The 14,239-nt window shown below is 33.9% G+C and overlaps 1 pseudogene; it reads right to left on the reverse strand.

Annotated features, from left to right (window-relative positions):
• Positions 1 to 5,903: 5,903 nt before the first annotated feature.
• LOC143588881 (protein DETOXIFICATION 51 pseudogene) lies at positions 5,904 to 7,802 on the reverse strand (annotated as a pseudogene).
• Positions 7,803 to 14,239: the final 6,437 nt, after the last annotated feature.

Below are 14,239 nucleotides of genomic sequence, written 5' to 3' on the forward strand. Positions count from 1 at the left end.
TAATATTATTATTATTATGAATATTCATATTAACTCATTTTTAAGACGTGTGTGCTTCAACAAGATCATTAAACCGAATAACTATAATCGTAAAAATGTTGAATCACGCATGCATGTTGTGAAGCGTTTACTCGTCAAGTAACAATAATAATACTGATAATACGGTAATAACTCTAATATAATAATTGTTTTATTATAGTATACAAAAATAATGATAATATAATAAACTTGATAATGTAATAATAATAATTGTAACATATTATTATTATTACTATTATTATCATTATTATTATTATTGTTTATTTCATTTCTTGAAGAAATGAAAAAAAAAACACATATTCTTTAAGAATGAAAATCCTATATTTCATTGCATTGTTCATTATATTAATACATAATAACCAAACATGATTTTTTTCATTTCATTTAAATGATCCATACTCAATCTTTAATTGCTACTTAATGGTATTATCACTTTTGAGGAAGAGAAATAAAAATAACGGCATGTATACTATTCAAAGTTGTTGGACTTGGAAGAAATTAAATTCCAACTATTTAAGAATATTTAATATTTATAATTAAAATTTATAATTGAAAGATGCACATGATTTTTTTTTCTATTTTTGTTAATTTCTCAAAAGTTTAAAATATATATTTTTATATATTATCACGTAACCCGTTTAATTAAAATTGCATTTATAAAATTGAGAACTTAAAGCGCATATGTTATTTTTTATTTAAAAATAAAATAAAATTGCTATTACTAATAGAACCCCACAATACAAATACACACAAAGATACATAGTCAATCAACTCTACCCAAACAACGTAAGATGTACATCACTAGTTTACCCTACGGAATACTCTCATAATTTTATATTATTAATTTTTCAAAGACTGAAGTCTCACACATAATTTTATATTATTAATTTTAAAGACTATGAAGTCTCACACATATATTTAGTTGGATACTTGTGTTATATATAAATGTATGTATCTATATATATCATTTCTTTTAGCATATAGCTAAACTTATTATACCTATTATACCTAGTTTAACGTCGGATTTACTCATAAACACAGTTCTATAAATCAGAGTTTATTAAAAATTTCGCGGAATATAACACTTTAACAGTTTATTACAAAACATTTAATATTTTCTTTAAAACTATAACATAAATCATCATATTAAAGTATCATTTCTTCCATCTTCAAATGTCAGCCGTTCGATCCATGCCATGTGTCAACCTCATGCTAGCTCTTTAATCATATTCACCTGCGTGCATACTAAAAGTCAGCGACGCTGAGTGAGTTCTAGTTTATCAGACGACATACAATACATACACATATCTTACATACATATATATCTTATCCTTGTATAAACGTCCATAAGAGGACGTCACCTAATATCTATTAAAAGAACTATTACTGTTATCCTACTATTTATATTCTCCATAGAAGGACACTCTATATATATATTCTCAATGAAATGAACATCCTATATACTTCCATAGAAGGAACAATATGCTTTCCATTAAAGGAACACTATGTTTTTCCATCAAAGGAACACTGGGCTTTCCATTAAAGGAACACTATGATTTCCATTAAAGGAACACGGGGTTTTCCGTTAAAGAAACATTATGCTTTCCATCAAATGAACACTCTATATATTATCCATAGAGGGAACTCTATATATAAGTGATCATTTAATATCCATATAAGGAGACAATCATCGCCATTCTTGACAATACATGCAATATCCGAAAATCGTTCACGTATCGACAAGTAATCATCCCTGCATTACATACAATATCCATATCTTTATTTATAACTTAACGGTACATGCAATATCCGAAGATCGTTCACGTACCGACAAGCAATCAATCGTATCTAACACATATATCATACATGGCATACACTTACCATTTAAGTTAAGTGTATTAACTGTCACATCGAGAATGCACACAGCCCCGAAAACATAGCAAGAAAGTGGGGCTAGAAACTCACTAGAATGCGGTTACGTTCACCGTTAATAGTTATCCCCTTCTTGAGCTGTGCACGCCTAACTGTATAATATTTACATGTATCAAATAACTATTACTACTCATATTGTATTTCTATCTTTATATAACCCACAATGAAAGGGGGTCCGGGGGCAGCGCCCTTGACAGCGGGGTTCTAGGGGCGGCAGCCCCTAGCGGGGTCCAAGGGGCAGAGCCCCTGGCTGGGGTTAAGCTGCCAGGTCAGCTAGGAAAAATTTTATGTTCATTAACTGCCTTAACACATTTTCCATTAACATTTTAAATCATTTTCTAAGTTGGGCTTATTTGCTAAGCCTAAGATAATGGGCCAGTTTGCTTTGTATTAGATATGGGCTTAGCCCATCTGCCCATTATGGTACATGGGCCCATCTGTTCACTATCTGGGCCCAATTGGATTCAACCCAATACCCAACAGAGGACTGGCCGAGAACTCTTTGGCAGAGAACTCGTGACCGAGAACTCCATGTTGACCGAGAACCTCTTAGTGACCGAGAACCCAATTACCGAGAACCCAGGTCACCGAGTACTCTCGTTGACCGAGAACCCGTTTTGGCCGAAATCTCAGGTTGACCGAGTTCTCGCGTTGACCGAGAACCCATATGGAGGCTCAGGTCACCGAGAACCCTTGTCTGGCGCTTACAGTTCATATTTTCTATCTTTAATTCCATTTTAGGTTCCATAACAGTTAATCGGTTCATGGCTATCCTTTTTGTCACCTAAACCTCAAACCTCCTTAACCGTTTTACGTTCTTTAGTGTCCTTTCACCGTCATTCAATCCGTTTTAAGCATAAAGCATAAACCTTTAAGCATAAAACGTCTATTAAGCTAAATCTAGGGTTTTCTTGATGAACCGTTCATAACCGCAAGTCTGTTAAATCCATTCTAATCATCAAGTTTGCAACTTTATGATTTATCTAGACCCGATCTACCCTAGCTTTGAGTTTCATGACTATCCGTTCATAAAAACGTAACCTTTAAGGTCAAGAACATACCTCTATATGGTCTTGGGTCACGGTTAGCTTTGTTTATGGACTTGAATCGTGTATCTTGCTTAAATATCCAAGCTTTACAAGAATCTAGGCTCTGATTTTTTGGTCTGTAATCTTCCTCTTACTCACGGCCGCATATGGTGGTGTCTATGTGTGTGTTTTATGGTGTGGAGAGAATAAGATGGAAAATATGGATGGAAATGAAAAAGATTAGGGTTTAAGGGGTATTTATACTCCCTTAAGCCAATGGACTCAAAACTCATCCTTCCTTTTTAGTCCATAATTAATTCCCTTTAGTTAGCCTACTTATCCTTTTATATTTATTATTTAATCCATTAACTCAATTATTTCACCCGACGCAATTAATAATTAAATATTATTTTAAAAATTTCGGGATGTTATACAGATACTTGTTACTCAATATCAAGTTCGCCGGTATACTCTTTTATGATCTTAGGCGATTCAAATCTACCTGTTAGAATGTCCATTAGAATTTGTTAAACTCACCCCTTAATTGACTTTAATTATAAAATGCTCGGACACTATCACACTATAACAACCTTTTGTAATTGTACTAATTTCAAATTCTAACAAAATCTCCATACGATTTATTTTATTTTGAAAACTATATAAGATATTTATATATTCAGGTGGACAAGTGAGCATTATCTCATACCATACTACTCATCTTAAATATATCAGAGTTTATAAAGTAACCTTTTTTCAAATATTTGTCTCAAACTTTTAGTTTTCGAATTCAAGTTTTTCGGTTTTGTAACTATATTTTGAAGTTAAAAAGATACACTTTTATGGAAGATGATTCGTTAAGTGGTGTATGGGACGTGAGAGTACATATCCTTTTCTTTTTATTGCTTATAAAGGCAAAGTAAATGCTTATAAAATAAGCATCTCTTTTTATTAAAAAAATGTTTTTAAATAAGCCCAAACAATATTAATAATATCCAAGCATCTCAAACTATCTAATTATTATAAAATGTATATTAAGCTATAATCACTTTGAATATATATATAACAGCAAACACTCCTTAAATTCTCATATAAAATAGTAAAATACCTAATTTTGTTTATTCTTTTTTTCTTGGGACATTATTTTCTACATGTGACATTAATTCATCCAATAAGAAGTGTGCAAACATTCACATGGGTAGGAAGCAAGGATTGTCACCCAACCATAGACATTAATTTTTTGGTTGTTTTTGATTATCTTTTTGGACTATTTTTAGTGAGTATTATTAATATATGCATATTATTATTATTAAGAAAGAAATTAAAGTCCTTTCAATCTTCTCAAAAGCCAGATTTCTCTTAAGAAAATTTATATTTAATTTTCCATATTCAAAATACTAACACATTTTATATCAGTTAATATGTATAAAAATAATTTAAAAAATTATAAAAACGTAATTAAAGGATTCTTACAAACCAATAACAATCACATTAACAGCTTAACACATTCGATGTGTTGAAAGGGCTTAAGCTTGTACTCATTTGCATCTATCTTCGTTGTCCTTCTCTTTTTTGTTTATGCAAAAAAGAATGCGACTTAATTTGTTTGTTTGCCTAGAAAACAAAATAAGAAAGATATAAGACGTTTATTTTTAAAAGGCGTACAACTGTGTGTACTGAACAAAATGTCAGTGGTTGTCAGAAGCGATGCAAAACAACGTCTGATAACAACCAACATACAGTTGAAACTATTGGTGTACCAACATTCGGTGCACAAAGTACATTTTTGATGCGCAAAAATCGAATAAAATTGAATGCCACTTGAAAATGAGACAAGTAGCTATTTTGTTTCTCATCTCTATGACTATCTACTATTTCAGTTTCCATGACAGACTGTTTATCAATGGATGGACCCCTTTGCCCCTATGGTCACCCTTCATTTTGCAACATATTTTTTCTATCCATATCATGAGGAGGGAAATCAAACAACAAGATGACTATTTAACCATAACTTGTCATGTCCAATTTGGTCATTTTACTTTGTCACAAGTATCATTGGGTGCATATTTTTTTAACTTTAACATGCCATGTATTTTTTTGTCTTTTCATTCCACTTTGCCCATAGCTTATTTTTTGTCATTCCACCTTTTAGTGAGACATGAATTTTATTCTTTTTACAAAATATCCTTTATACTTTTGATGTTCCAACAATAATACCCCTTAAGGTTTTCAAAACACATATAATTTGTTAATTTCATCAATTTCTCTTTGAATCTTTATAGACTTGTCATGTAATATTATGTTGTACTAAAATGGCATTAAACTTGTAATTGATGGAAAACAGATCATAGTTTGTTACATGTCACTTATGCTTACTAAAACAAACAATAACTCAAGTTACAACTAAATAGACCCGATATTCCTCTTATCTTTGAGAAAACGACCCGTCTTGAATTTTTCAAGAATAAGATGTGATATTACAACTAATTTTTACATAAAGAAAGTGGTACAAAGACCCGTAAACACTCAACATTTTGATATTATAAAAAAAACATAATACACCGAATGGAAGACAAAATGCTATAATAACATCCCGAGACCAGCCGACTCCTGCTAACATTAATGTCTTATTATTCGACGACTTGTAAGAAGAGGGGGTTGAGAACCATAAGTTAAAAACTTAAACTTAAAACTTAAAAAGGGTAAAATATGAAATCAAAATAAATTTAAAATAATTCCCATGAATTTGTACTTTCTTTATAATGTAAATTAGATTATCATTTATTTTGTATTTTCCTATTTTCCACCCAATAAAAAAATAGTTATAATGCACAATCAAACTCAATGAAACCCACCCTCTCAAAATTAAATTAAAAAAAAAACTCATAAAATCTCAAAATAAGGTTCTCTATATTTTTGTCAACTTTGAATTTTTTTTTTCATTTTTTTATTTTTTTACTTCTTCAAACTTTTATCACGATGACGTCACCATTATTCGAATCAACGGTTGGTTTTCAATGTCACAATCTGAAGATGTTAAAGATGTATCTCCACCTACACCTCCGTTGCATGTTAACATCTCTGCTTTCTTTGCTTGATGCTCCCAATCTGTGGTCCCCACCACATATAACATCAGCCCGGCGCAACACACCTGGGCTGAAAGCAACCCAAGCCAAAGCCCGGTAAACCCCACTCCTAGCCCAAACCCAAGCCCAACCGCTATCGGCATTCCCACTAGATAAAACGCCCCTAGGTTCACATTGGCTGCAGTGGCTGGTCGTGCTGTGCCTCGCACGACCCCACAGCCAACTGTCTGGGGACAGTTCCCCAGCTCACACAGCCCTATTATAGGTAGGGCCGCTGACGTCAACTTTAAAATATTTTCATCACTTGTAAACATTAAACCCCAATTCTCTCTCATCGACGTCGCGAACAACATCGCCGATAACCCCATTAACCCCGCGAAAAACACCGACACCATCGCGGACACCCGGGCCTTATCCGGCCGGTTCGCTCCGAGCTCGTTTCCGACTCTCGTCGACACAGCGAAACTAAGCGACGACGGGAACACGTATAGCAACGCCGTCGTCTGGATTAATATCCCCATCGACGCGATCGTCGCGTTCGGGTCCGAAAGTAACCCGCACAACACGATCATGATCTCGTACCACCACCATTCCAGGCAGACCGAGACACAACTCGGTGCTGCCAGTCTGACCAACGGGCCCCACCCGGAGAAACACTCCCGGGTGGGGTTGGTCCACGTGGGTAAATGCAACCCAGCCCACCACACGTACCCAATCACCGAAATTAACACCACGAAATTCGAGACTGACGATGACGTGGCAACACCAACCACCCCGAGACGAAACCGAAAAACGAGGACATAATTTAATGGTAACTGAAGTAGCGTCCCGATAAGGGACGCTACTGTTAACGGAAAAGTGATGCCTTGTGCCCGAAGGTAAATGCGGGTCGGGTGGATAACCGAATTCGATACCAAATCGGGTAAAGTAAACACCAAATACGTGCGAGAGACACGTGCGATGTCATGGTCTTGATGTAAATAAACCAATATTCGTGTCGTGTTAAGCCACAATAATGCAATGGGTATACAAGCAACCAACAAAAATATAACCGTGCGGTGTAACGTTACCGATAACACCTTCATCCGGCGGGCCCCGAACGCTTGCGAACAAAGCGGTTCCATCCCCAGGGCCAAGCCGGATATGACAGAGTATCCGGTAATGTTAGCGAAGGCTATCGCTAACGACCCTGCAGCCAGCTCGGTCTCCCCGAGCCAGCCGAGGAATAACATAGATATTATGGACCGCGTGTAGAGGATCAACGCGGTTAAAGCGATCGGGGACGAAAGCTTAAATAAAGATTTACTTTCGTCCCAGATGTCAGACGGTGTGGGTATCAGCATAGAAATGCGTTTCTTACTTTTACTATTAATAATATTATTATTACTGTGACTGCTACTATTAATATTATTGTTATTAATATTATTATTGCTGATACTGGTACTGGTACTGGTACTGATACCGTTGTTGGCAGCTTTTTTGGTACTTTGGTATTGAGAAATGGGAAGTGGTAATGAGTGGAGGTTGAGGTAAAGGTGAGGCGGTGGCGGTGATGGGGGCGGGAGGTGATCTGAGGGGTTCATGGAGACGGCGGTGGGCGGGGTGGTGTTCGGGTTACACATAGTGAAGATGAGAATGAGTAGTGATGGAGGGAAAGAGATACTCTCGTAAAGAGCACTCTATGTGTTTGTGTTGTGTGATGTGTGTTGTTTGTTTATCTGGTTTTGGTCTCAAAGAGGAGAGACATGTATTAATAGAGGGGAGGGGTGAAAAGGAGGTAAAGAATTTTTTTGTGTTTTTATATTATTATTATTATTATTTAATTTATTTTATTTTGGGTAAAAGGAGAGGGGGTGTTAGCTACTTATAGAAACAGAACCAAACATGTCATGAAATTATTAGGATTTTGGTTTGTGGGTTTAACTTGTTTAAATAATTTGGTGAAATAGACAAGTTATGTCAGATTGGGTATCGGGTCGGGTCGGGTTCATGTCAATAGTTTGAATTAAGGGAGTGCGTGGTGTGGTTTGGTGCGGTTTACTTGAAATTTTTAAATCGTTTGATTTTGGTTTTTTCGGTTTTCATTTTGGTTTCTGTTCGGTTTTGGTTTTTATCATTAGAGCCTTGAAAATTTTAGGCCGAAAAGAAAGTTTGTCGAAAATAATGAATCCAGGTAGAAATAGTTTTGTTAACTGCTAACTAATAGATTATTATAAATTTGGCCAGAAGTATTTGAGTTACATATATTAAATTGGTATAAATGACTTAAAATAAAAACTCATAAGATAAAAATCTAGAAATTTGGTTTGATTCTGATTTTTCGGTTTTTGTTACATGCAATACCAAAACCAAAACCACGGTTTGGTTTTTCAAAAACATAAAACCAAAGCGTCGGTTTTTGTTTCGGTTCGTTTTTTCAGTTTGGATTTTTTGTGTTTTTGCATTATTATTATTATTATTATTATTATTTTGTTTTATTTTTTATTAAAATTTTTTTTTTGGGTTACAGAGGAGAGGTGTTAATTAGTTATAGAAACAAACATGTCATGAAACTATTAGGATTTTGGTTTGCAGTTTTAACTTGTTTAATTAATTTGGTGAAACAGACAGGCTATGTCTGATCGCGTATCGAGTGGTATTTTCGGGTCGGAACGGGTTCATATTAATTGTTTGAATGAAAATGAGCTCAGGTAAACATGGGTGTTTTAAGGTGTCACTAATATAGACTAAGTTTATCGTTGGTTGAAATGAGTCGTTTTAGGAAACAAAATATATATTACGACAACTGTTCGCTATTTTTATTTACATGGCATCTAGTCGCGTTAAGTAGTTATGGAACAAACATGTCATAAAATAATTAGGATTTTGATTGTTTTGTTTGATCTGTTTAACTGTTATGTTTAATTTTAGTTTCGTTAGTTCGTTGGTTTAACCGTGTATGTTGCTCGCTCATTAAACAGGTCGTCAAATAAATTGGTTTAAACTAAAGTAAACAGATATTTTATAACGTCAACCTGTTTAACCCGTGTATAACTCGTCTAAAACTTGATTATAACTCATTTACAAATTGTTTTGACATGTTTAGATAACGGTTTAAAGTTTGAATTTACCAGATGTTTTTAACACATCATATTCGAGTTCATCTTGTCTTCTTGAAGATGATTCTTTAACAACAAAAACACACAACCTTGTAAGCATGGTTGCCACGTGGTAACATGATTGGTAAGAGCTTGAACATTATGTGTTGCATGTTTTATATACATCAAGATGACTAGGTGCTTCAAAGTTTAATTTTACAGTCTTTTGGTACAGACTGTAACCGACCAGTTCAAGACTAGTTTAGACTAGATTCATCATGGTTAGTTCTTTGGCTTGGATTTACACACCAGGGGTGTTTAAAGTCGGATATCCGGATTTCGGAACTCCGGACCTTTCGGATAGTGGATTTTACTCTCCGAATCTGAATCGAAATTTCGGATTTCTGATCGTATAGTAAACCGGATTTCCGTATCCGAAAAAAATTATTATTATAAAGAAAATTTAAGAACTACTTTTAAATGTATTTAGGATATCCGAAATATCCGAAAAATTGCCATAAATATCCAAAAATTATCGAAGTATCCGAAAACTATCCAAAAAAATCCAAAAATTATCCGAAAATTTCAAAATTACTATCCGAATTAGAATCCAAAACTATCCAAATTTTTGGATAATCCAGATTTTGATTTTCGGATATTTTAAATACGGATTTGGATTTTTTTTCAACATCCAAGTACACACAACACATGCATATGTAAAATTTCGTAGACATTGTATAAGGCTATGCGTAGTGGAGGGGCTACAAATGGGGGGCGAATTGTGACACGTGGCGCCCAGTCAGCAAGGAGTGAGAATTTGTTTTCGAGGTGTAATGGTGTAAGGGCTACAAATTGGACCCACAATATCTCTTTTTTATTATTTTCTTTTTATAATTAAACTAAACAAATAAAAACCAATTTATTTAAATAATTAAATAAAAATGCATTAAAATTAAAAAGAAATACAAAAAAATACATAACTAAAAATTACAAAAATACATAACCAAAAAAAAATACTAATATCCATAATATTCGCGCATTTTTTCAATTTGTTGTCGTTGCAATAATGCGGCCTCTTCGTGTAACCCGGCCGCTTTGAGGGATTCGTATTCTTCACTCATTTCCCGCAATTTCAACATAGCGGCAATCTTTTCGTGTTGCTTGTTGCTTTTTCTCATGGCATCGTGACTTCCTCGACACACTTTTTGTGTTTTTTGATGATTTCTCTCAGGGTAGCGGTGAGTTCCACGGAATTCGGTTGGTTCGGGTTGTTTGTAGGTTTCATTTTGCTAGATTTTTTGAAGAATTTTGGTATGAATTGCGTATGAAATGGAGAAGAATGTGTATGTTTATATATATATATAGTAAGGATCCTAAGAGAAACCTTTGCAAATTGAGAACTTTGAGAACCATTTTGGACCACTAAAAACACCTTTGAAAAAAATATTTAAAAAAATCATAAAACAAAAAATAACAAAAATTTTAAAAAAGTAAAAAAAACCAAAATTCTTATATTTCATTCCGGTTTCATTAAATAAATAAAAAAAACATCGTATTATACACATATGTATAATTTTATTTAATCTTTAGTTACGTAATATATACACATGTACAGTGTCATTTATCTTAAATTATACACATGTGTATAAAAAAAATCATGTAAATGTACATATATGTATATATTATACATATGTGTATATAATTTGGCTAAACCGAGTTTTTTTATGAAACCGGGATGTTAAAATAAGAATTTTGGTTTTTTTTACTTTTTTCATTGTTGTGTTTTTTTTTATTTTATGATTTTTTTTTATTTTTTAGTTTTTTGTGGTCCAAAATGATTCTCAATTTCAAAAAAGTTCTCTAATGATCCTGATCATATATATATATATTATATATATATATATATATATATATATTGTTTAGTATATATATATATATATATATTGTTTAGTTAATTAATTATTTTTTTTAAATTTTACCGTTGCAAACGGTCATTTGAATATAATAATATTATTTTTTAAACATCACGGCGACAAATACAAGCCGCCCCCGCCCCTTTTCGCCCACTTATCGCCGGGGGGGGGGGGGGGGTTGTTCTAGCCCATTCGCTCCCAAATGTCGCTCAAACTCACACCCACTACACTTGGCCTAAGGTTAAACAAAAAATAATGGAAATAGGAATATCTTTTTGTTAGAATTAAAGGATACTTTGTTAATGGAGTACTTAAATGTCTACTTTTTTTATTAATTGTATGCTTTGTGTTATTCCTTAATGACTTTTTTTTATGTTTTTATATTTTGAAACTTTAATTCTTTTTTAGTTATAAACATATATATGTTGAGGCATGTATTGTTGGTTAACGCCGCCCCCCCCCCCCCCCCCCCCCTTGTCGTTAGACTGAGGGGTGTGGGGGCTTCAAAGGGGACGCTAGAGCCCCTCCGCTCGCGCCCCCAGGCGCTAGTATCACACCAAGGGGGCGCTAGAGGGGCGCTAGAGGGGACTCCAACACACCCGTGAGCATGGTAGCGGGAGAAGAGAGAGATGATGTGGGGCGCTAGCGGGGCGCTACCCACACCAGGGGCCAGTCGCTAGAGGGGCGCTACCAACACCCCCCTTTATCCAGTTTTTCTCTCTGCCACACGTCATAATATTATTGGTTCTTGGCTCTGCTGGAGCCCCCACTAGAGCCCCCACACCCCATAGTCTTAAAGAAGTGGTCATATTCCATTATACGATTGGGATACGAGGGTGTCAAAGGGCAGGCTACCCCTTTGGGCGCAAAGGAGTTTAAACGTGTGGGGTCACAGTCTTTTCTTAATCAATCATGACGATTTTTTTTTTTGTTAAATAAACAAATGATAATTATGATGTTAGTTAAATTATTATGTACTTTTTATGTTTTTATAGAAAAGATATTGAGACGCACCATGACTACTTGATAGTGACGTAAAGATACATTTTTCACTTTTTAGTTAAACCGGATACCTAGTCAAAATTATGTATTATCTTCAATGCATTTTTCACTTTTTAGTTAACTCGATGAGTACTCGGCCTTGAAAACCTAGTTTTACAACAATATGATAACGATGTGGCTAGCTCGGCCGAACCAACTAGTTTTTATTGTTTGAAGGTTTTGAACCAATTTATTTTTAACAATAACTTTATATTACTTTCTTTAAAGATGATAAGGATGATTATTGAATATAACGCATACGTATAACAACACATTCCTAAAATCAAAATTGTTGAACGACTTGTTTGATTTACACACTCAATTCCACATTTCAAACCCAAAGCCGCCCAACCAAACGAACCAATACATACATACATACATACATTTTTTTAGTGAAATGTTAATATTATTAACCAAAACTTTATGAGATGTGTAAATATACCTTACCATGTGTTCAAGGGAAAAAGTTGTGTATTGAGAACTTGTACATTCCCTCTATAAAAATGTACTTTTAAAACTAGAGAAAGGTCCAAAGATGGGACTTTGTCACTTTGGAGTATTAAAATGAAGATGGTGTTACCAAAAATGGTATAGTGAAGGAAACTTTAGTTTACCAAATATGTCTACGGATCTGCATGCATGTTTGTAAAGCTGCCCAAGAATCAAAGGACTGATTCTATATTCCCTTTGGGAAACCCCCAAAGGGTCACTAGCCCTTTTGAATTATTACAATATTCATAATTTATTAGTTTTATTATTTTCTTTAGTTTTGCAATCACCTAAAGTGAGTTAGAAATCAGGGGTGTGAATTTCATACGCGACATGAATCTACATGAAATTTATGAACTTGGGTTTACCTGTTACAGGTTTACCTGTTTAACCTATTTACGCGACATGAATCTACATAAATTTTGTTAGTTGGATATTGATGCCAAAGTATAAAACTTAAAATACAAATTGGCATAAGATTTTATAACTAAAATTAATTATGATTATATACATTTGTATTGTTTGATAGAACATTATAATTTTAAAGTATTAATATATAAAAATAGTTAAATATTAATAAAGGTTCATTTAGACTTACAAGTTAGTATGTCATGCTCGATATTTAAATAGTTTGGCTCGTTTAAACCACTGTGAAGTGTTAAAAATACTTATTATATGTGATGATATGTATATATACACGTGTGTGTATGTATGTGTGTGTTTGTATGTGTGTATTTGTATGTGTGTATGTATGTATGTATGTATGTATGTGTTTGTGTGTGTATGTATGTATGCATAATGCCTTGTTGCCTTCATAACTTGTGACCTGGATATCCATAATGCCTTGTTGCCTTCACTCCCACCTTTGTTTTTGGTTGTCTTTATTATAAAGTTCCATCAATAACTTGCCTTTCTCCCTTTTCTTTTCTTGTTCGGGAAAAACATAGGAGTTGGTAACCTACTATATATTATAAACATAAGGTCCATAGATTAAATCTTTCCCTTACCTCTTTTGTTTGTGGTTCCATTATTTGTTGGTTGATTAATTTGTAGCAAGGGTGGCTTTTATGATATTTTTATTTATTGGGTACATGTTTGTAGGTTTTGTGTTTCGTAATTCTCGTGATAGTTTTCCGAATCATGTACTTTTATATTAAAGTATTTCACAGGTATATGAAATCAATAATCGAATAAGACAATGAAATCAATAAGACAATAAGACAATAAATGTTTCTGTAGTATACTAGAAGTTCTAATCCGTGAAGGACGGGAATAAAAGTTGTTCAAACAAACCAGATGATATTCTTTATATAGGGTTGAACCATCATAATCTTTTAGTTGGTTGCTAACCGTTGACGGTTATAACTACTAGTAGTTACAATAGTCACTTCTGTTATATATGTGGAAACATAAGTAAAAGATCCCATTAGCGGGAACGAAATTAACATTGATCACTTAGTTTCCACTTATGCTCATTGTGCCACTTTTGGAAAAAGTTGCATTTGATGAGCAACGGATCATCTAATCAAACTTACCGTTTTTTCATCTGACTTTAGCTAATCATGTAGATCCGACGCATTTTCAATGGAGCATCTTCAAGGTAACAAACCACATGGAGCTCAAATGGGGTATTGCTC

The sequence above is a fragment of the Bidens hawaiensis genome, unplaced genomic scaffold, assembly GCF_021521415.1.
Source record: "Bidens hawaiensis isolate Kalapana, Puna unplaced genomic scaffold, B.hawaiensis_p1.1 tig00036852_1, whole genome shotgun sequence".
Classification (NCBI taxonomy): Eukaryota; Viridiplantae; Streptophyta; class Magnoliopsida; order Asterales; family Asteraceae; genus Bidens; species Bidens hawaiensis.